Source organism: Lepidochelys kempii, chromosome 1 (assembly GCF_965140265.1).
Source record: "Lepidochelys kempii isolate rLepKem1 chromosome 1, rLepKem1.hap2, whole genome shotgun sequence".
Lineage (NCBI taxonomy): Eukaryota > Metazoa > Chordata > Testudines > Cheloniidae > Lepidochelys > Lepidochelys kempii.
The window spans coordinates 272,325,869-272,348,238 of NC_133256.1; the positions used below are offsets into that span (position 1 = coordinate 272,325,869).

General features: G+C 39.4%; 1 protein-coding gene across 7 annotated transcripts in view; it reads left to right on the forward strand.

Moving 5' to 3' along the window:
• Positions 1 to 22,370, forward strand: part of KITLG (KIT ligand) — an 87,919-nt gene that overhangs the window by 6,541 nt on the left and 59,008 nt on the right. The window lies entirely within an intron of this gene.

The window sequence follows — 22,370 nt, forward strand, 5'->3', positions numbered from 1 at the left end:
ATTAGGAGAATGGACCCAGATCAATACCCAGTGTCCTCTCCAGAAATTATTCTTCCAATTGTGGGCTTATAGATCTCGCTGTTTGTGAAAGTTTGAAGGTCTCTACAACTTATATCCTTATAAAAATTAGGGCTGTCAAGTGATTAAAAAAATTAACTGTGATTAATTGCGCAATTTAAAAAATTAATCTCGAAATTAAAAAAATTAATCACGATTAATCACGCCATTAAACGCACTGTTAAACAATAATAGAATACCATTTATTTAAATATTTTTGAATGTTTTCTACATTTTCAATATATTGATTTCAGTTATAACACGGAATACAAAGTGTACAATGCTCACTTTATGTTTATTTTTTATTACAAATATTTGCACCGTAAAAAACAAAAGAAATAGTATTTTTCAATTCACCTAATACAAGTACTATAGTGCAATCACTTTATCACGAAAGTTGAACTTATAAATGTAGAATTAAGTACAAAAAAATAACGACATTCAAAAATAAAACAATATAAAACTTTAGACCAGTGGTGGGCAACCTGTGGCCCATGGGTCTCATGCGTTTCATCAGGGTAATCCACTGGCGGGCCACGGGACAGTTTCTTTACATTGACCGTCTGCAGTGACCGCGATTCACCATTCCCGGCCAATTGAAGCTGCGGGCGGCCATGTCTGCGGACAGTCAATGTAAACAAACTGCCTCGTGGCCCTCCAGGAGATTACCCTGACTGGCCGTGTGTGGCCAGTGGGCCGCAGATTGCCCACCACTGCTTTAGAGGCTACAAGTCTACTCAGTCCTATTTCTTATTCAGCCAGTTGCTCAGACAAACAAGTTTGTTTACATTTGCAGGAGATAATGCTGCCCACTTCTTGTTTACAATGTCACCTGAAAGTGAGAATGGGTGTTCACATGGCACGGTTGTAGCCGGCGTCGCAAGATATTTACGTGCAAGTTGCGCTAAAGATTCATATGTCCCTTCATGCTTCAACCACCATTCCAGAGGACATGCGTCCATGCCAATTACAGGTTCTGCTCAATAACGATCTAAAGCAGAGCGGACGAACGCATGTTCATTTTCATCATCTGAGTCAGATGCCACCAGCAGAAGGTTGATTTTCTTTTTTGGTGGTTCAGGTTCTGTAGTTTCCACATCAGAGTGTTGCTCTTTTAAGACTTCTGAAAGCATGCTCCAAACCTCATCCCTCTGATATTTTGGAAGGCACTTCAGATTCTTAAATCTTGGGTCGAGTGCTGTAGCTATCTTTAGAAAATCTCACATTGGTGCCTTCTTTGTGTTTTGTCAAATCTGCAGTGAAAGTGCTCTTAAAATGAACATATGCTGAGTCCTTATCTGAGACTACTATAACATGAAATATATGGCAGAATGCGGGTAAAATAGAGCCAGAGCCATACAATTCTCCCTCAAAGAGTTCAGTCACAAATTTAATTAACACTTTTTTTTTTTTTAACGAGCATCATCAGCATGGAAGCATGTCCTCTGGAATGGTGTCCGAAACATGAAGGGACATATGAATGTTGAGCATATCTGGCACATACATACCTTGCAATGCCAGTTACAAAAGTCCCATGCCTGTTCTCACTTTCTGGTGACATTGTAAATAAAAAGTGGGCAGCATTATCTCCCGTAAATGTAAACAAACTTGTTTGTCTTAGCGTTTGGCTGAACGAGAAGCAGGACTGAGTGGACTTGTGGACTCTAAAGTTTTGCATTGTTTTGTTTTTGAGTGCAGTTATGTAACAAAAAATCTACATTTGTAAGTTGCACTTTCAGGATAAAGAGATTGCACTACAGTACTTGTATGAGGTGAACTGAAAAGTACTGTTTCTCTTGTTTATCATTTTTACAGTGCAAATGTTTGTAATAAAAATAATATAAAGTGAGCACTGTACACTTTATATTCTGTGTTGTAATTGAAATCAATATATTTGAAAATGTAGAAAAACGTCTGAATATTTAATACATTTCAATTGGTATTCTGTTGTTTAACAGTGTGATTAAAACTGAAAATATTTTTTTTGAGTTAATCATATGAGTTAACTGTGATTAATTGACAGCCCTAATAAAAAATTCAAAGGGTGTTAGATCACTGCCTTCACGTGAACCATTTTTTGAGATATGAAGAAAGGATCTCCATACCCTTGAATTTTACAATCCTGTGGCTCAGTGAAGAGCCTTTTAAAGTATATGAGATAAGCCTGTCTGACAGAGATTTTCCTGCAATGGGTCATCCCTAAAGAGACTCTCACATGGAGAAACACAAGAAAGCAGGATGCTGGGCCATTATTTATTGCCTGCCTTTACATTACTGTTCAGTAGCAATATCTTTCACTTCTGAAGATGTCATTGTCAAAACTGATACCGATTTTATTTTTGGCATATATTTCAGGTAATCTTTCTTGCTTCTTCACTTACGATTTTTCCAACTATTCTGAATTAAGGAGTGTTTGCTGCATTGGAAAGAAGCGTCGCAACGCTTCTCAGCAGCATTTTGGCGGCGGGGTGTCCTGCGGGCGCACAAAAATGCTCCTGCAGGCACCATAGCACCCATGGGTACCGCATTTGGGACACCTGCATTACGAACTCTACACAAATTGTGTCAAAAACCACTTTGTGACAGTAGTTAAGTACAAATAGGAGGGAATTACACTCGTGTAAAACAGGAATAATGCACTGTTGCATCAGGCCCAGTGTTTCAAACTGTAGGTGCCATGAGTATGGAGATTTCCGTGTGTGTGTGTGTATGTTTGTGACTTGTGCAGAGCTCATTTTTATGTTTAAAATAGGACTAAGATGTCATGATAACTAACACTGACTTTTATGGCCTAACTTTAATGGACTGTGGTAACATTGATAGGTCAGGTTTGGTCTATTTAAATTAATAATGTGCTGCATATCTTCAAAGTAAGTCAACAGGTGAAGAGAGGTGCTTGGAAACTTACAGGAGCTAAAATTGAAACATGTGAATGGTTTATTTTTTCTATGCCTTAAATTCCATTCCCTAGTCACTAATTATAAATTAAAGGATGGTTTGTGTTATGCATTCAGTTATGCCATTATTTAATGCAAGTTTATTCACCAATCCTTTTTAAACAGTTACAGATCTGGATGTCCACTCCCATTTGAACTGAAGTGCAAGCGGACAGATTTTATTTTTTTTTTAAATTCAAGTTTGAGTCATGTGGGATTATAAACAATAGACAACCAATTTAATTTAGAAAACTTGTATAATGCTACTTGGCACTCTCCTCTGGGTAATATCTAAGCTTCCAATACATAATACTGGACAGAATTCCTAGGTTTGGACAATTTTAGAAAGACAAATAGTATCCCTAACCTTCAGAATTGCTACCTATTTCAAATGATTAAATTTGAGTCATATATAGCAGTCCTTTCTCCAGCACAAAAACTGCCAGCACAAATTAGACCCAAATCTAATTGAGTCATAAAAATAGTGTATTCTTGTACATGCATGCTTGGCTCTTTTATGGTCAAGGATATGTGGGCCAAAGCCTGTCTATGCTTTTAAACGGAGCATATTTATATTTGGTTTGGTCCTGTCCTAATCACAATAAAATAACATGCCCCAGGTTTGACTTCTAGCCATTAAAGCTCAGAGGTTTTCAACCTGGCTATACCATGATTAGTCCCAAACATTGTTGACTGGCTGTTTCCAAATTGATATAATGCTGGACACTGAAGCTCCAATCTTGATTCAATTAGCCCATGAAACTCTTGCAGTTGTCTTCAATGAGAGCAGGACTGGGCCCTTCAATCATAGTTAATCTTGTATTTAGCAACTGCTAGCAATTCTCTTCTTTTCCCAGCATATCTTGTCTATTACTAGCTCCTTTTGCTTTTTTCTTTTATAATATCACTAAAATTCCTTCATTCTCTATCCCCATGGTATAAGCCTTTGTCTCAGATTGATCATCTCTCATTCAATTGCTAGAACATTCTTCTTCCTGGCATCTCCCTATCCATTTATACAAAAAAGCCATTACAAAAATTATTTTCCTCTCTTGCTGTTCCTATACTATCACCCCCAGCTTTCTTGAATCCTTTCTCTGGCTTCTACCACATCCAGTACAACTTTCTCATCTTCACTTGCATCTCTGCACCTCTTCTGGCAAATACTCTTTATTATTCTCTTCATTCCTCTCACTTTTAGCTTTATGCCTTTATTTGTGCTGCCTACTATACTTACAGTAGTCTGCCAATGACTTTCTCTCCTTCAAATTCCTCCTTTCAATCCCAATTCCATGAATTGCTCCTATACTGATTTCTTTATCAATGAACTCTCAATATGTACATCAACAGAATTGTTGTCTTTCCTGTGTAAAATTAAGCTCTTCAGGGCAGGAATGACTCCTATGTTTTGTAGAACACTGCACATTACAGAACCATGTGCGTAATAAATAATGTATTATTTAGTGCACTTATATTGTGCTCATTACATAGTATCTGGATGCTATTTCAGTAGCTGACTTATTTCTTATCTTTATTTTTTACATAATACCGCATACTACATTCCAAAGAGTCAATCATTTGCTAATGAAACACAAAAGTCTTCTAAGAGTATTGTATCATCCTGCTGTATGTTATACAGTGAAGCTCAGAGATTCTACAAACGATGGATTCATTTTTTTTTCACACTATGGTTGAATCTACTAGAGTTAATTGCTTATTTTCCCAAGGCTAACTTTTCCTCACCATATTCTTTAAAATCTCTTCTCACAAACTAGCTCTAGTGATGTCTTGGAAACTTACCAGTAGTAATCAGACTGCAGCCTATACTTCTGAACATTTCTGACTATGCACAGGACACATAGGTGAGTAAAAGACAGACACTGGAATGGATTTTAAGTGACAGGCTGCAACTTTATTATCATTAGGTAGGAGCGATATACCCACCCCATCACACATATCAGGCATTTAACTGAGTCCAATTTGGGATTACAGGGCTCCGAATTTATAACTGATAACTCAGAGTAAAACCCTCAGCCTATCCCCAGGATTCAGCTCAATTCAAAGTCCTCTCCTCCTCTCTTCCCCCCCCCCCCCGCTTCAAAGTAGGTAGAGAGAACCAATGGGGGAGCTCAATCTGCAAAGACTTCAGGCCTTTCCTGTAGGCTCCCAGACCGTCAGCAAAAATCCTGCGTCTTATTTACCTCTGGGAGCTGGCCTTTTTAGCCTTTATCCACATTGGACACTGGCTGCAAGTAATGACAAACTATACATTCTTATGTTATCTCTTAATATCAGATTTCTAAATCATATCCTTCCTTACCCCAGCTGCACCTCCACAATGCAGTGAGAAAGGTGAAAACCCACCGGATCGCCAGTAACTTGGTCCAATGGGAAAAAATCCTCTCTGATCCCAAAAAACATGCTTGTCTATAGATCAGATCTGAAGCATCTTGGAAATGCAACTCTCTCCCTACACTACAGGAAGGGAAGGCAGGGCAGCTGAAGAGGCAAGAGGCTTAAGTGGCTTCCCCACCTCCACCACCAATTTAAACTAATCAGTTATCCCCTCTGGTTGGTCGGCCAGTCAGTTGCATAGAAGCTGAGGAGGGGGAGGGAGCATGGCCAGGCTCTGGCATGTGCTCTTCTCCCTTCCCTCTGGAAGCGACTTAACCCCTTTTTTGGTCCAACCAGCAACATGCCCCTGATCCAAAGAGGCTGGGAGGAGGCATTTTCTGGGCATGGGCTCTTCCCTCCACTTCCCTTCTGGAGACCGTGCTTTCTCCATGCAGTCCAAATAAATGTCCTCCCCACTAAAACAGGGTTGGGGGGCGGGATTTTTACAAATGGTCCTGACACGTATGTAAACTTAATCCAATTAATAGCTTACCGATTTATTTCTATTACTGCAGGGATCCAAACACTCCTAACTTGGTATGCCACCATCCAAGAACAATATCCCACCTAAAGCTGAATGCTCTATATGTTTAAAAAGAACAGGAGTACTTGTGGCACCTTAGAGACTAACATTTATTAGAGCATAAGCTTTCGTGGGCTACAGCTCACTTCATCGGATGCATAGAATAGAACATATAGTAAGAAGATAGATAAATATATACACACACACATACAGAGAAGGTGGAAGTTGCCATACAAACTGTAAGAGGCTAATTAATTAAGATGAGCTATTATCAGCAGGAGAAAAAAACTTTTGTAGTGATAATCAAGATGGCCCATGTAGACAGTTGACAAGAAGGTGTGAGGTTACTTAACATGGGGAAATAGATTCAATCCATTCTATGCATCTGATGAAGTGGGCTGTAGCCCACGAAAGCTTATGCTCTAATAAATTTGTTAGTCTCTAAGGTGCCACAAGTACTCCTGTTCTTTTTGTGGATACAGACTAACACGACTGCTACTCTGAAACCTGTCTATATACTTAAATTACTAAACTGTGCTAAGTAAATGTCACAGTGTGAAGCTTCACATCAGCACTGAACAGGTTGACTCACTGTAACCTCTTCTTAACACAAAGGTTTCCAATGCAGCAAGCACTTCTTAATTCAGAATAGTTGGAAAAACCATAAGTTTAGAACCAGGAAAATTATTTTTTCTTATGGCATTTACCATCTTGCAGTTGAGTAAATGCAACTAGAAATTATTTCCTAATGAAAATATCTTAGTAACAGCTTTTGAAATCTTACAGCATGTACATTGAAAAGTGCATTACATTCATATATTCAATGCATCTCAGTAGGTTTGCACCAGCCTTTTATACTACAGCATAGGCTCTCTCTAAGGCTATTCATGGGAGCCAAGGAAACTGCATGTTTTTGCAAGGCACTTGTTCTAAAAAGGCAATTATAGTTGAATTGTGGGAACCAGGGCTCAATAGTCCCATGGTAGGCCACCTTACAACATGGAAAGCTACTGTTAAAACAAGATTTCGAGCCTGGGTTTTACACCAGTGGGTCTGTAACAAGGGTAGGTCAGAGAACTGACTTCAGTACATCTGGTAGCTGTTCTTTCAAGGTGTGATATGAATACATCCGATTAGATGGAAACCTTATAAGAAGTTAGATCAGTATCTCTATTACCTTCTGTATATACAGAACAAGTAAAAAAATTGGTAAAATGTGTCCCTAATGTACTAGAATTATTTAAGTATATCAAGAAAATAGTTAATAAGGAGAAACTGCTGAAAACTAATTTGGATTTTTCAAAAGACTTTGGTAAAGTCCTTCAAAAGAATCTAGTAAGGTAACTAAGTAGTGAAATTATAGAATAGAAGTAGACAAAAGCAATACATTGAGTGTAAATTGGCCATTCTCTTTATACAAGAACAATCTCTTTTAATCCAATAACAAAAGGACATTCAAAGAAAGTGAAAGATAGCAAATTTAAAATAGTTAATACTTTTCTTATTGTTTTGTGGTTTCTGGATAAATGCACCACAAAACCAAAGATATACCTGAGATACATCAATGATATTTTCATCATCTGGACAGACAACATAAACTCCCTCATAGATTTCCATAATAACTTCAACAACCACCACCTATCCATTAAACTCTCTCTGGAACACACTCACACTCGCATGAACTTCCTGGACACCACAATCAGCTTCAGCAATGGAACTCTACAGCCAACTATATACAAGAAATCAATGGAGCACCACACCTATCTTTATAGATCCAGTAACTACCACAAACGCACCAAGAAATCTGTTATCTACAGCCAGGCACTCAGATACCCCAGAATATGCTCCGAAGAGAGAGTCTCAGATATACACCGTAACACTTAAAACCGCTTTCACCGAATAAGGACACTCCACAAGAGAAATAGATTGCATCGTGGAGTGGGACACTCAAATACCTTGAGACAATCTGATTCAATAAAACCCCTTCCAACCGCACACCCCTATGTGTTACCTACTAACCCACACTGAAACCCATAAGGGGTACCATTAAACAACTACAACCTATATTTGATGGGGACCCTATCCTGAAAGAAATCTTTCTTGAACCCCCTCTTCTGGCCTTCAAACAGTCCCACAACCTTTCCAAGCTCATCATCAGAAGCAAGCTCCCCACAGACCAGGACACACCAACTCAAAGAGCCATCAGACCCTGCCAGAACAACAGATGCAAAATCTAAAGACACATCTCCACTGCTGCAATGATTAACACACCCAACAACACATCTTTCGAGATCCGTGGGTCCAACACATGCCTACCACAACACTAAATGCTCCAATAACAACTTTGTGGGTGAAACCAGACAATCACTACATTCTTGAATGAACTCGCACAGGAAAATCAGTCAAAAACACTGTATCACTTGTGGGTGAATATTTTTCACAAAAGGTCAGAAATAGAGTGATCAATCTGTCCTCTTACTCAAAGGAAACCTGCACAACACTTTCAAAAGACAAGCCTGTATGCTCAAATTCATAACTTTGCTAGACACTAAGGCCTTATCTACAACTACACATTTTTTTTGTCTGCAAAAGGCAGCTTTTATGGATAAAACAGTGGAGGGGTACACACTCCAATGCTCCTGCTGCCAACAAAACTCTCCTGCTTTGCCAACAAAATAAAACCATCTTGACGAGGGGTAAAGCAAAGTTAGATCGACAAAGCATCAGTGTAGACACTGCGTTCATTACGTCGCTGTAACTGGGCTACAAGAGTTATCCCACAATTACCCCCCGTGACCACTCGCTCTGCTCACTGTTCTGAACTCCACTGGCCTGCATCCAGCTAGACAGCTACGCATGCACCCCTCCTCTTTCAAAGACCCAGGAACTTTTTGAAACTGCTAAGCTGAGGATGGCAAGTCCCGACAACAAATGCACTCCTGGCTGGACTACGGAAGGAGGAGGAGGTGATCTCCTTGGTCTGTGGGGAGGGGAAGCTGTGGGAGAACTCGGAGGGAATTGCAAAATCAAAACATTAACACGGAATCCTGCTCTCCCAGGCACTAGGAATACAGCAGCAGGCAGGGCAGGCTGCTGCTGGGTGGGTTGGGGTAGGGGAAAGAGACTGGTGCTGTACTGTGCTATGCGGAACCAGGGAGGGAGGTGGGAGCTGATGTCGGGCTGTCCCCCTCTCCCTGCTTGTGTACTGGTCAGCTTCTGCCTCAGGATTGGTTGCTTCCAGCTGCATGCAACAGAGATTTAATTATAGCAGTGGCTTTTTGTCAGAGTAACTTGCATTGACAAAACTCCGATTTGTAGGCCTTGTCTACACTACAGAGACTGAACAGACACTGGATTTACAGCTTATTACAACGAACTGATCTGTAACCCACTATTTCTCCTTTTTGTCCTATGACTACAGGGGTATTAATAAGCCGTTTCACCCGGAATGTTCCCTTAGAATATGTGCTAGCTACTTATGCTCAACTATCTGTTCATTTTTGTATTTAGCTGTGACACTCTTAGTACCTTTCCCAGACCTGAGGAAGAGCTCTGTGTAGCTCAGAAGCTTGTCTCTCTCACCAACAGAAGTTGGTCCAATAAAAGATATTGTGTCACCCACCTTGTCTCTCTAATATCCTGGGACTGACATGGCTATAATACTGCATAGTTCTCCTATGACATGCGGCTTAGAAGAATTCTAAAAATAATTGGATGTTTATTAGATAATGAAAATATCGATAGTTACGTTAGATATCTCTCTCTTTCTTTCTTTTTTTTTTTTAATAGAAGGAATTTAATCCTTCATTTTTCAGGACATAAGGTAACCTCTAATTCATGGAGTCAGGATCAAATTTTCCCCTATGGGCAGGTTAGTCTATAACTGTCAGTTACTGGGTTTCTTGCACCTTTCTCTGAAGCAAAGGATACCAACCAGGAGCAGACTGGTAATGGGTATAGCAATTCTTATGTTCCTGATCCTACTTGTCTTAATTGCATAAATGAGATTTGTCCTATAATTCTAAGATCAGTTTCATATACTACCCTCTTCAAAAATTACCATCAGTAGCAATTCAGTGTTTGGTGTGAGACAGGGAAAACCCTTAGAATAATATTTCAGTCTGATCTATTAAACTTTAAAATAAATCTGAGGTGTGACACTGAAAGTTCAATTTAAAGTGTGTGTAAAATAAATAAATAAAACCCCACGATATAGCTCCCACACTTCTAATGGGACACTGACAGCTTGTTTAGGGTCAACCATTTAAAGAAAAGGAAATACTTCATGGTACATCCCTGGGAAATGTTCACACATACAACTCTTTAAAATAACATTTGGGGGAAATACAATTTTAAAAAAAATCTTTTGAAAAAAGATATGTATTCTCCTTCTGGGATACTGAATGGGCAGTTGAGCTAAATGGGCTGCCCTCTATCTAATGAAATAAAACAGTAAGTGGCTTCTCATGTAACAGGGACTTTTTTTGATTTGTCCCATCCCCACCCATTTCCTATTGTCCTTTTTAAATTTACCATTCTGTGCCAATTTGCATAATGTTTTAAATTCCCCAAAGAGCTGTTCTACCAGTTTGCTTTCTTCAGGAGGAAAAGAATTGGTACTTCTTTGAAAAGTAATCTTTTCTATAAAGGTCTTAAACAGTTTAGTCCAGTCTGCTGAAATACAGAATGGTATGGTACAAATTAGTAAATTTCCCCTGAACAAAAGTGTTTATTTTTTTCTTTCTGTGGTGTGGTAGTATAAATAGTTGGCATGGCTGGGGAGTAGGTTTTGTTCTGAAAGAAAATATAATTTTTAGACAGGAAACTTTTTTAAAAATTGCAGTTGAGCCATTCTTCCTAACATACAAGCTAAACTGCGGTAAAACATGGCATAATTTATTGGCAGCTCCAGGCACTGAGATAAGGGGCTTACTGCCAGTCCAGCACTTGTATTCTTGCTAGTAAGATTTGACGATTAGCCTTACCTTCAAGTGCCAATTACCTGGATTTCTGTGCTTGTCTGCATGCTCCAGCTTTATGGCATCTGAGATTATTCTCATCTATCAGTGTATCACTTCAGCTAAATACTCTTTTCCCAGACTATTAAAGGCAAGCACATTATAATATCAATAAAAATGGAAAATCGTTTATACTTCTATCTTCATACTGTTACCCTAATAAACCATAAACAGACTAAATTGTCTCCTGTAGCTCTCCCTCTTCATAGGAACATTGACCTAAATTATACAACGCATAAAAGGCTATTTGAGAACTAAAGTTACGTACAGCAAGTACAACTATTGCCTAGTTTTCTTCTATCAAATATATAATATTGATAATTAATTCAAAATCTGAAATAATTAAAAGGATCTATTTGTTTAGCCAGAAAATTAAGTTACAAATCCTATTTTGCTTTCATTTGTTTCATTTGGAAGCAGCTGAGCTTAATTTTGCATGAAACACTATTACTTAGTGCACACCTAGCATGTAGTGTAAATGGTTGGATATTATGAAACGAAAAAAGGAAAGAATCAAAATACATTGAAGTCTTAAAGGTTAGTAGTCCATCTTCTCCATAGTGCGATGTAAAACTTGGCAGTATCACTTCTCAGAGGCTCATTCAAACATTTCCGTTGGTTTTGAAACATTGTGGGTTGGTATACTCCCAAGTCTTGGGTTTAAACAACCCTTAAAAAATCTGAGTAAAACTCTGTCAAACCTGCTGAGTTTCACTTGACTAGCTACAGTTCTATAAAAAGTTGCAGAGAATAACTGAGAACGTAAGTTTTGCATTATTTTGACTAAATTGCAAATCAGTTCAACTTGATTGAAATTTTCATGGTCTTTCCCACATCTTTTAACTATACAGTATCTCTGGCTTTCAAGTGAGTACCTAAACTCGAAGCCAGAAGAGTTCCATGTGGCTTTAGGTTTTTGTTGCAAACATCCATAACTTCAGTTATCCATAATGTGCTTGTTTTTTAAATTGGCTGGCTTCAGGGTACTTAGCCTCCTGTCCAACAGGTTTCACGAAGGGAATTGTGTAGCAAGTGGCTATAAATAATGACCTTGAATGGCTGAACACAAGGCATTCTACTTTGCAAGCTCAATGCTGTCTAATCAGGGTTCTTTTACAAAGCTTTTTTGCCATCTTAGATTGGCTATGGAAGACTAGAATCATTGTCCTGTAAAACTTTTCCTCTTCACATTCACAGCTGGCAAAGGGTGGGCATTTTTTTGCTTACTAAGATTTGAATGTTTGGGCTATTAGGTAAACAAAGGCTTAAGCAGGAATGCAATTCTAGTGACACAAGATGATACAAATGCTCTTGCACTAGCTGTGTCTTCACGAGCAAATTTCATCGCAGTAATTTATCACCAGTGCAGCTCCACTGGTGGCAATAATGGGAAACAGGAGGTGGGCATTTTTCATTTTCAGGAGAAACGGCGATGAAAGTCTGTAGAGATGACACACTACAACTTCTGTGATTCTATGAGGTGAATCATGGTTACAGAGTTTTTTAGCATAGGAAATGTTTTGGGCCACAGTGGTAAAAACATAGGCACCAAGGGAACTTTTGCTGCAAAAATTTAGGGGCAAAATGAGTTTAGGTGCCTACAGAGTGAGGCAGCAGCTGAGCGGGGGTTTTATGGATCGCAGTGGTGCCTAAAAATGGGACTTGGGTGCCTAAAACTGGAGGCTAGGTGCTTAGGTACCTTTGTGGATCCAAGCCTAGTGTTTACATCACTGGGTGATGCCTAGCATCTTATCCATTGCTTTTTGTAAAGTTACAACTACAGTTGATATAGCCAGAGGGCATCCATGTTCTATTATTACCTAACCAAAAAAGTCAGTGTGTTGTTAGATAATATAGTGCTTTGCAAATTAGGTACTGTAGTTGGCTCTAGTCAGTTGTCCGGATCCTTAGGGTCTCTATCTGGTACTGGTTCCAATGACCATAATAGTTTTGGTGCCAGATCAGAGGATTTGGCTACTGGAAGCTCAGTTGTCTTGGAACTGGAGCTTTGTGCCAAGGCCAGAGTTTTCATAACTGATACTTTCTTGACAGGTTTCAGAGTAGCAGCCGTGTTAGTCTGTATCCGCAAAAAGAAAAGGATGAAGTGAGCTGTAGCTCACGAAAGCTTATGCTCAAATAAATTGGTTAGTCTCTAAGGTGCCACAAGTGATACATTCTTAGATCCACAAGTGCCCGGAGCCAGTTCAGGTCTCCTATCCTTCCTTTTGCATCTATTAAAATTATTGCATCACAGAGACTTGACTGACGAGGCCTCTTGTAACAGAAGGGTCTGAAGTCTGTTCTGTGTCTCCTTCCGGGCTCGAGGAGTACACGTGCTGCAGATAGCACAACATGCCAGAGAATGAGTCTCATTTAGGCCTTTCAGGCAGTGAACATGCACCTCAGATGCTGGGAGCACACCTGGGCACAACATGCATCTCTTAAATCCATGCTGCTTTGTGCTAGAATGTACCATGTCGGTACCGGTCAGTATTCCTACTTAAAGCTAAAATGCTAATCTGAACTATCCTAAAAACGAACTATAAAACTTCCTAATGATAACTAGTCTAAAAGGTAAAATGGCACTCTAGCTATGGAGCTGGGAGATCCGGAGAGGTTCACATCCTTTCACTGCTGCATTTGGAAGGAACTGAGGGGACGACAGGCACAAGCCCCCTTCTAATGCCTTGCCCTCAGAATGTGATCGTATACTGGGCATAGGGATGGGAAGGATGTGTGAGCACTCTAACAGGCCCTGCTACCAGAAGATTCCACACTCATTGCTGCACTGGTTGGTGCATCCCAAGAGTAGGAATGTGCAGAGGAGACTCAAAGAACTCTTAGTTCCTAACAGAATCAGAATGCTATTTGATGGATTAAAATCAGTAAATATTTAAATGGATATAGTTAACATGACCTCAAGAGACCAGCATCCAGGCCGAAGTACCTGTTTCTTGGTAACTAAGTTTCCCAGTGTTTGAAAGCTAAGCTTACTGGCTGTCATCCAAAACACATTAAGGGACACAAGGAAACTGCCTGCCTCACAGATTGGCATGCAAGATTAAAGAGCGGACAGAGTGTTTTTGGCAACAGTGTTTTTGTAGAGGACAGTCTAATATTTTGTATTCGTATCCCTACAGAAAAATGACAAATTAAACTGAGCAAAAACATAGTATTGTAATAAATTTAATGAAAAATTACTAGACTATTGAAAATTCTCTCTATTTCAAGCTAAACTCAGTCTTGTGCATGATGTATTATAATAGTAAATCTTATATGCCACTAGAGACACATACACTGTACTGCAGTGCACAGGTACAATTCTGTATATTACTAAGTGCAGCAGTAACAGATTGGCTGGTGCTGCCCACTGCTGCTGCATCTGTCAAGGGGAGCAGAAAGTGTAGCATGCCGCAGCAGTTCTACTGAGGCAGCATGATGTGAACCTGGAAGTGCAGAAGAGCACAGTGATTATCCTGAGATCCTGAACTATGTGGAGAAGACGAAAGGTGCAGTACAGTGTTGTTCCACTGACAGAGCGATGTGTCGCTATGATGCCCATTATGGGGAAAGGTCAGAGTCGGAGGGGGGATGTCTCTATCTGTATAGATGTAGAGAAGCTAATTGGAGCAGTGAAGAGGGAAAGGTATTCCACAATGGAATATGTCATTTTCTATTTCCACTTAACTATTTTTAGACTATTGTAATGCATTGACTTGAAATTCGTTACTCCTGATTTACTACAAGTGTAATTGAGAGGAGACTAAGCCCCATAATCACCAAGTTCATTGGGGCAACAGTATTTTCCTCACTACGTTCAGCTAGTGGATTCTGGCAAGTTCCACTCCAACGTCACAGATCACTGAATTGCCAAACAGATAAACCATTCAAAATACACTGCTTTTGTCCTCTCCCATTAACCCTAAGCACCTCAGAAATCTTCCAAAGGAAAATGAGTGAGATTCGACAAGGATAGAGGGAACAGTTTATGTGGATGTGAAGTTCATGGGAAGTCCGAGGAAGAAAGCTACATAAGACTAAAACAACTAGTATAGGTGAAAGAGCCTTCTGAACTAAAATTAGATACAGATTAGTTGCACCCCTCCCACTCTTAAATTTGTAACATTAGTTGACTATTTCCCACCACCACCACACACAAACATTAAATATATTTGTGTGTTAACTATTTTAGATATCACCCAAAGATACTATGGATATAAAAGTAACTTGTGAAATATTTACGTGTGTTTGTTTACAGAATACATGTGAGTACCATAACAAGATGACACAGCTTAATGAATACTTCTGTAGTCCTGCTATTTGTCAGAGTTCTAAATAAATCTTATTATTTCATGATGAATTATTTAAATCTGTTTTGTTATCCTTATCTGCACTCCCCACCCACGTTAAAATATACCAAAATAAAAGCAGTATCAGTTGCTATGGAAGTGTGTATTTGCTTTTGAAATCAGCAATAACAGAGGATTTAAGGATACATGTGCTTACTGAATACAGTGGAATTAGGAAAGGGTTCTATCAAATAGGCATCTTCTTCTTCCTTTTTTTTTTTTTAAGTCTTCAAGGCTGATTATAATTTCCTTAGTTAAAGAAATTACTTCAGTATAAGTAATTCACATTTTCTGCAGTAAGCATGGTCTACAGAGGGATTTATCAGATGACTGGGGATGTCCTGGAAGTGGGTCACAAGGGGTATTTATTAGGTTGCATCCCTTTCTTGAGAAAATAAAAAACTTGTAAAATCCCACAGTTGTTAAGGCTCATCAGGAGCAGAGGCAAGAAGGAGCATGCTCCTTCCTGCTGATTCTGTAGCTGTCCTGCTCCTGCCTTGCCACCTCCCTACTCTTACCCAGACTTACTGCAGCTTCTGCCTCTTCTTTCCTACATCTCACTAGACAAAGACATGGTTCTGCTCTGGTGTAAGGAAGCGGTGCTTCAGGAGACCGTGGACGCTTGAAGTAGTCCTGTATTTGCTGGTGAATCTGGATGGGTGAGAAGATGGGAGAAGCCCCGATTAAGCACCTGGCACACACTCACTGTGCCAAACAACTTGCAACTTATTGCTATGATTCCAGTCTCTCAATCATTTGTGGCCTGTATTGACTCTGGAGAACTGTATGCTTTGCTGCAAGGAACTTTGATGGTTTTGGGATCATGGGAAGGAGAAATGGTGGAGGACCCCGCATCTACATAATATTGTCAATGCAGTTCAACCATTGGTGTGGAGCAGTGCTTGAAGGGCAGGAGTTAGGATATCAAATATGGCTCCTTCTCTACAGAATACACAGTCTCAGGAGCTTATTCTAAATTGGTTAAACCAGTGGTTCCCACTGCAGTGTTCCAAAGTCCCTCATTTTGTTTTTTGGACTGAGATTGGGTTTCTTACCCTTTTCTGCTTTGGGGTAAACAGATTACCTATCCACCACACTCATCCCATTTGGATGACTTAATAAAACCACCTCAACCAGCAGTGGTAGCTATGTTGGCAAGAGAAGCTGTTCACATGAACGCTAATGCCAAAGAAACTTATGTCGTTCAGGGGTGTGTGGCTTTTTTTGTCACACCCCTGAGTAATATAAGTTTTGCCAACATAAGTGCTAGTGTAGATGTGGCCTTTGTTTGAACACTATAAAATTTTGTAATGTAGAACAGCAGCTCTCTGTATTTTTATTTTGTTGCTATTTTTATCTGGCTTCTTTTGCCTTGCCAGGTGGTTGCTACCTCTTTTCTTTGTAAGTAATTTATTACTGAGCAGCAACAGCTTCTCCATAGTTACAGTTGGAACCACGCTATCACTACAAGCTAGACTTTTGGAAAATATCCAAGCTTTCTAGTGTGGTGTTGTTGTTTTTTTAAAACTTTGGTGTTCCCCTAATTTTTTTCCCCTTATGAAATTGCTACATATTAACCAGCATAACTAATATGTTACACTGTGAGACGGAAGTCTGCTGCATTTTAGACCTTTAGCCAAGTCTCTCAAATACTGTAGACTAGTTGAAAATGCAGATGCTTTATAGCCTGAGAGCAATCAAATTATCCATTTTTGAAATTTGCTCTGAACTAATCTCTCCTAGTCCAGTTTCAGCCTCTCCCCTTTTCCTGGCATTGTTTACATTTTCAAAATTCAGACGGCTTCAGAATAAGGGAATAGATGAGTACACCCCCTATTCATAAAATAAAAATAGGGCAAGGCTAGCTAACCATGTGCAAAAGAAAGCAAGGGAGGCAGCAATGTTGAAAGTGGTTTTCTTTGATGTATATGTTTGTCCTTTCAGAATATTTTTCTGGCAAAAAATTGTAGTTAAGAAAATATTTTTTCCAGACAGTTTGTGGTATTTATTCATGCTTCTCCTGACATACACACCTTTCATTTATTCCTGTGGCATTCTTTCCACTATGAAATTGTCAACAGGTGCCATGTAGCTTACTAAGCAGGCAAGTGGAGATTCTGCAAGTAGTGCAGGTGATTTGTCACACATCTTCAGTTACTTTTGACTTTAGTCGAATATGTGTGGCTAAATCCCATGCCCTGCTTTGAAAGTATCACCCTCAGACTGTGTGTGGAAATCTGTAAGCTTTTCCAGTATACATTAAAATGTACTGTACTAGTAACTTTCTTTATACCTGTTTAAATGTAAAGCTGGAAACACTTTTTATAAATTTATGAAGTTCACAATGGCTCATGTTACGCTATCCTTGATTGATGCTGGCAGGCCAGATGCCGCTCTTGTCAAGACTGCAAACGTTAGCGAAGAACTAACAAAATCATAGCTGGAGACCAGACCAGTTCACCTGTATGTTAATTTTGCTAACAATAGGTATTTCTCATATAAGAATGTATGTAGCGTTTAGACTCTATGAAATGCTTGTAAGTTTCTGCATGCATTAATCTCACTTGCAATGTCTGTATTCTGTGCTATAGGAAAATATGTAAATTTTGCTTTATAACTTCGAAAACCCAGGCATGGGAATCGTCCTTCCCCCACCCCCACCCATCCAGAAGCACTGTCAAAATCAGATGGGCCATCAACAAATATCTCAATATAAATGATGGGTTAATGGCCCTATCTCATCTTGGAAATTCTATGTGCAAGGAAGCTCGTCCTATGGATTTGGAAGCTGAGTGAAGGAAATAAAACAAGTCATAGGAAAAATTTCCATCTTTTTTGGCTGTTTGAACTCTGAAAGGGCCAGACACTCTGAGGCAGAGATCCCCAGGGGTTACCCCTAGGTCTGCCCTCAATGACATTTTGAATTGATAGATACAGCTCTGTCACTCTTAGGATTTAGATGATAACTCATTTGTGTGTGTATGTTTGCCTGCTTTAACCTGTAAATAATGCTTATTCCTTTTTTCCTGGTTAATAAACCTTTAGATAGTTTATTACAGGATTGGCTACAGAATTGTCTTTGGTGTAAGAGGTAGGGTACCAGTTGATCTAGGGGCAAGTGACTCGTCTCTTAGGACTGGGAGCAACGTGACCATTTATCACTAAATCCATTTTGTCTGCGTGGTAATTTAGACTGGAGAGTCAAGGGGACTGCCTGTGACTCTGTAGTAAGACTGTTACAGTGATCCAGGAGTTCACATTTCTTACTGGCTTGGTGAAATCTAATTATAGAACACATCACCAGTTTGGGGTGTCTGCCCTGTTTTCTGATGGTTTGCCCTGAGGTAGGCACTCACAGTTGTGAGGCACTCCAGACAGCGTGACAGTTCACAGTGGCTCATGTTATGCCATCCTCGATTTAACAAAACTCGTATTGATGAAACTAGAAAGATGGCTCCAGATGAAGAGCATATAACACAAATATCCTTTAGCTCTCTAGTCTATGCAGTTGTGTGTATGTGTGCATGCATGTGCACACGTGATATCAATATGTACATATAAATAATCAAAGTATTTTGATAACTTGTTCAGAGCAGCAATAATTTTGCAGCTTCTCAGCTGCTGTGGGATGGGATTAAGTTTAAATTTCCCAGATCACCTACAATAGGAAATAAATGGACAAGAAAACTTTCATTTGATACTTCAAAATCCACAAAGCATATGTATTTTATAAAAGTTATAAATGAACCACAACTTTCTATCTGATTACTTACATTAGATATATAATTGTATATTTTAACTGTTGCATATGAGTAAAGTTATTTTTGTTCTCAAAATTTATGTATGGCCTACACCTTTAAGGTATTACCATATGAGGTACAATAACTAACAAGAGGTCTCAAAGTCCAGTTTGTTGTCTAACATGTGGTACTACTTTTATTGGAGCTGCTAATTTGGTTCAGGTCTGCTTGGCACTTGGGATAGCAAAACACCCTTCTATATAAGGATTCAATTACTTCCCTGCTCATTAGACATGTGAGGTGAAATTCTTCCCTTAGTACACTGGTATGACTCATTGTTATATGTAAAGCAGAACAGAATTTGGTGCAGTGAGCAGGTGAGTAAATAAAACAGTACTTCAACAGTCTGCCTCTCCAAAGAACATGTTTGGAAACAGCCCTAAATCTTAGTTTGTCTACATAGAGATTGTTTCTTATTAGCTATTCTTTGTCTTAAGTGTATTCAGCTAATTTAGTTTACAGCACTCTTATTCCAGGATAGGGAGTATTCACGCATGGAGTTAATCAAGAATAATTAATTTTAAAGTCACACCCTACATTATTCAGGATTAGTTTTCATGTGTAAAGCTCTTGGTAACTGCAACGGGCATTGTACTAGTGTAACTTTGAGAGTAGAATTGGCCCTTTTACTTTGAGAGTAGAAGTGGTGCATTTTGAAGCCAAATGCCACCTATTGCCTGTTTGCAGTGTTATCATATTTACTGCATTTTTTAAATTACAATCTGGTGCCATATCCTGCTGTCCCATGGGAAAAATCCACAGGAACAGCCCTGTTGAGAGAGAATCAGAGGCTCTCCTCGGTTTCCTCCAAGTTCTTCAGTTTTGGGGGCAAGATAATTCTCACTCATAGGAAACATAATGCCTAGCCCTTATATAGTATTTTTCATCAGTAGATCTCAATGTGCTTTAGAAAGAGGATTAGTATCCTTATCCCCATATTACAGATGGGGAAACTGAAGTACAAAGAGGGAAAGGGCTACGTCCTCAAAGAGACTTAGGTGTGGCAACAATGAGTGTTGCAATACCCAACTTTTAAGCACACAGTAGACTCCTCAACCTGCCCAGGTTTGGTGATTAGGCTCCCTATACAATGGACAGGGAGAGAGAGGTGCCTAAAAAAGGGGTTCACAGAAGCTAGCAAGCAGAGCAGGGAGCAGCTTGAGCTAGCCAGTAGGAAATGTTGGAGAAGGGTGCGGCCAAGTCCAGCACTTCAGAGGTAGTTAGGCGCCTAATTTAACACGGAGGGAGGGAGCCTTCCCAAAGGGGGGGGTTCCCTCGCTGCCCATGAATGAATGGTCAGTTAATGTTCACTTGAAAGCTAGGATGATTGATTTTAACAGCTGTTTATAAAATAGTTGCCATTATGATCTGTTCTGTTTAGATTCTTATACTGCACGCATCTTCACCATGGTATCTGAGTGCCTTCCAATAATGAAGTAAATTGGTGCTTAATATCTCTCATGTATCACTCCTCCCTATTCAGCTCCCTAGAGAAAATTTTCATGTTCTGGATTTTTTTTAAGCTAATGTGCTCTATACTGTTTGAACAAAAGGCTGAAAGAAGAAATGAGCTTTTCATTTGGGCTAGAAAGTGGAAAGGTTTGAAGGAAATCTTAGTTCCTGGAGGAACAAGTTCCACAGTCCCAATGGAGGTTCAGTCTCCTGCACAAATAGATTTTGCCCTTACAAACAGTTTTTGCCCTTGCCTTTGTCTGTGACTAGATAGACAATTGTGCCAGGAGTGACGTTGTTAACAGCAAAGTCCCAGAGTTTGAGGCAGTCTTTTGAGTTCTGAGCTCAGATCATCTAGCACACTGAAAATAAAGATCTACAGCTTAAACTTGTCATGGTGTTCTACAGGAAGCCAGCACCATGAACAGAGTACTGGGATGATTTGCTTATCACAGGTGTTGCTGAAGATGCAATTTGCTGCATTCTGCACCAGTTGGGAGTTTCCTCAGGACTGAGTCTCTCAAACCTAGGTATATTGCATTGATGTATTACAGATGGGAGGGAACAAAGGCATGTACTACTGAAGCCAGGTCATCCTCTGCCTTGCTGTGACAGTCTTCTAGCCAGCTGGAGAGGATAAAGTATTGTATGGACACTGCCGCATGAGAGCTCAGCGTTGATGAAGGGTCCAGAAGTACTCCTAAGCTGCATGTTGATTTGATGTGGTATGATTGTGTTTCCAACTGGTGGAGTCTATACCATGGATGTAACCTTTTCAGAGTGTTTCCTTCTGCCAGTCTGTGTCATCTTTTGTCTTGCTAGGGTTTAACATCAATCTGCTCCTCCTCATCCATCTGCACATTGCAGACAGTTATCTGAATGGTACTGGCGTTATCAGTGTTATTTGAGTCCATGAAGTCCAACCATTCCTTCCAGCAAGTGCATTTAATGTTGAATAAGTTTGCATGGGGAATCAAGCTGTGCAAAAGAAAGATCTGATGGCTGAGAAACAATTTTCCCATTACTACTTTCTAAGCACATCCTTCCTGGAAAAAGTCTAATCATTTAAGTGTATTTCATATGACCCCTGCCATGTGGACGGTGAATAAAGTAAACTCTGGCTGACTCTATAGTAGGCTTAGTATCCAGGTTGTTTACTGGCCTGTTGAAGATGTTGCATCTAATCTTCACATATGAAAGCCACTATTGCCAAAACACTTGATTCTGTCACACAAGAATCTGTTCAAGATACTGTTGCACAAAAATCTGTTTGTCACTTAAAGCAATAATTTTTGTCTGTTTTTTCCATGCTAAATGCTAACTTCTCAGTTAACATGTTCATAGTTTTTTCCTTTTTGAAACTGGTCAGTATTACGCATATTTTCTGCACTTTAGATGAACCTATATGTAATTATTGAGTATATATGAAGGTGTATTATGTTTTGCTGCATTTTGACTTCCAGAGGAGTGTTTTCTAGAGATTTCAGTTCTAGTATGGCTAGTTACGACTGGAATTTATCTGCTGGAATGGAATATACTGTACATACATTTTAATGATCAGGGATGACATTTAATGAAAGATCTGACTAGTCAGCAATAACCTGATTATGCTGCTAATTTTGTTAAACTTTGACTATCACAATCAAAGTTTTTGTTCGTGTGTGTTCTTGAAGCACGAAAGCCACTGTACTACCATAAAGAGCTACTGTCATCCTTGTTTAAAAACAAAAGTTTAAACAATGAGGCCAGTAGTCTTTTCTTCCCATCTTTATAGCCAAGGCAATGTTTTGAAATCATCTTGGTTTTCACATGTTACTGTCTGTAATCAGTATGATTTTGAA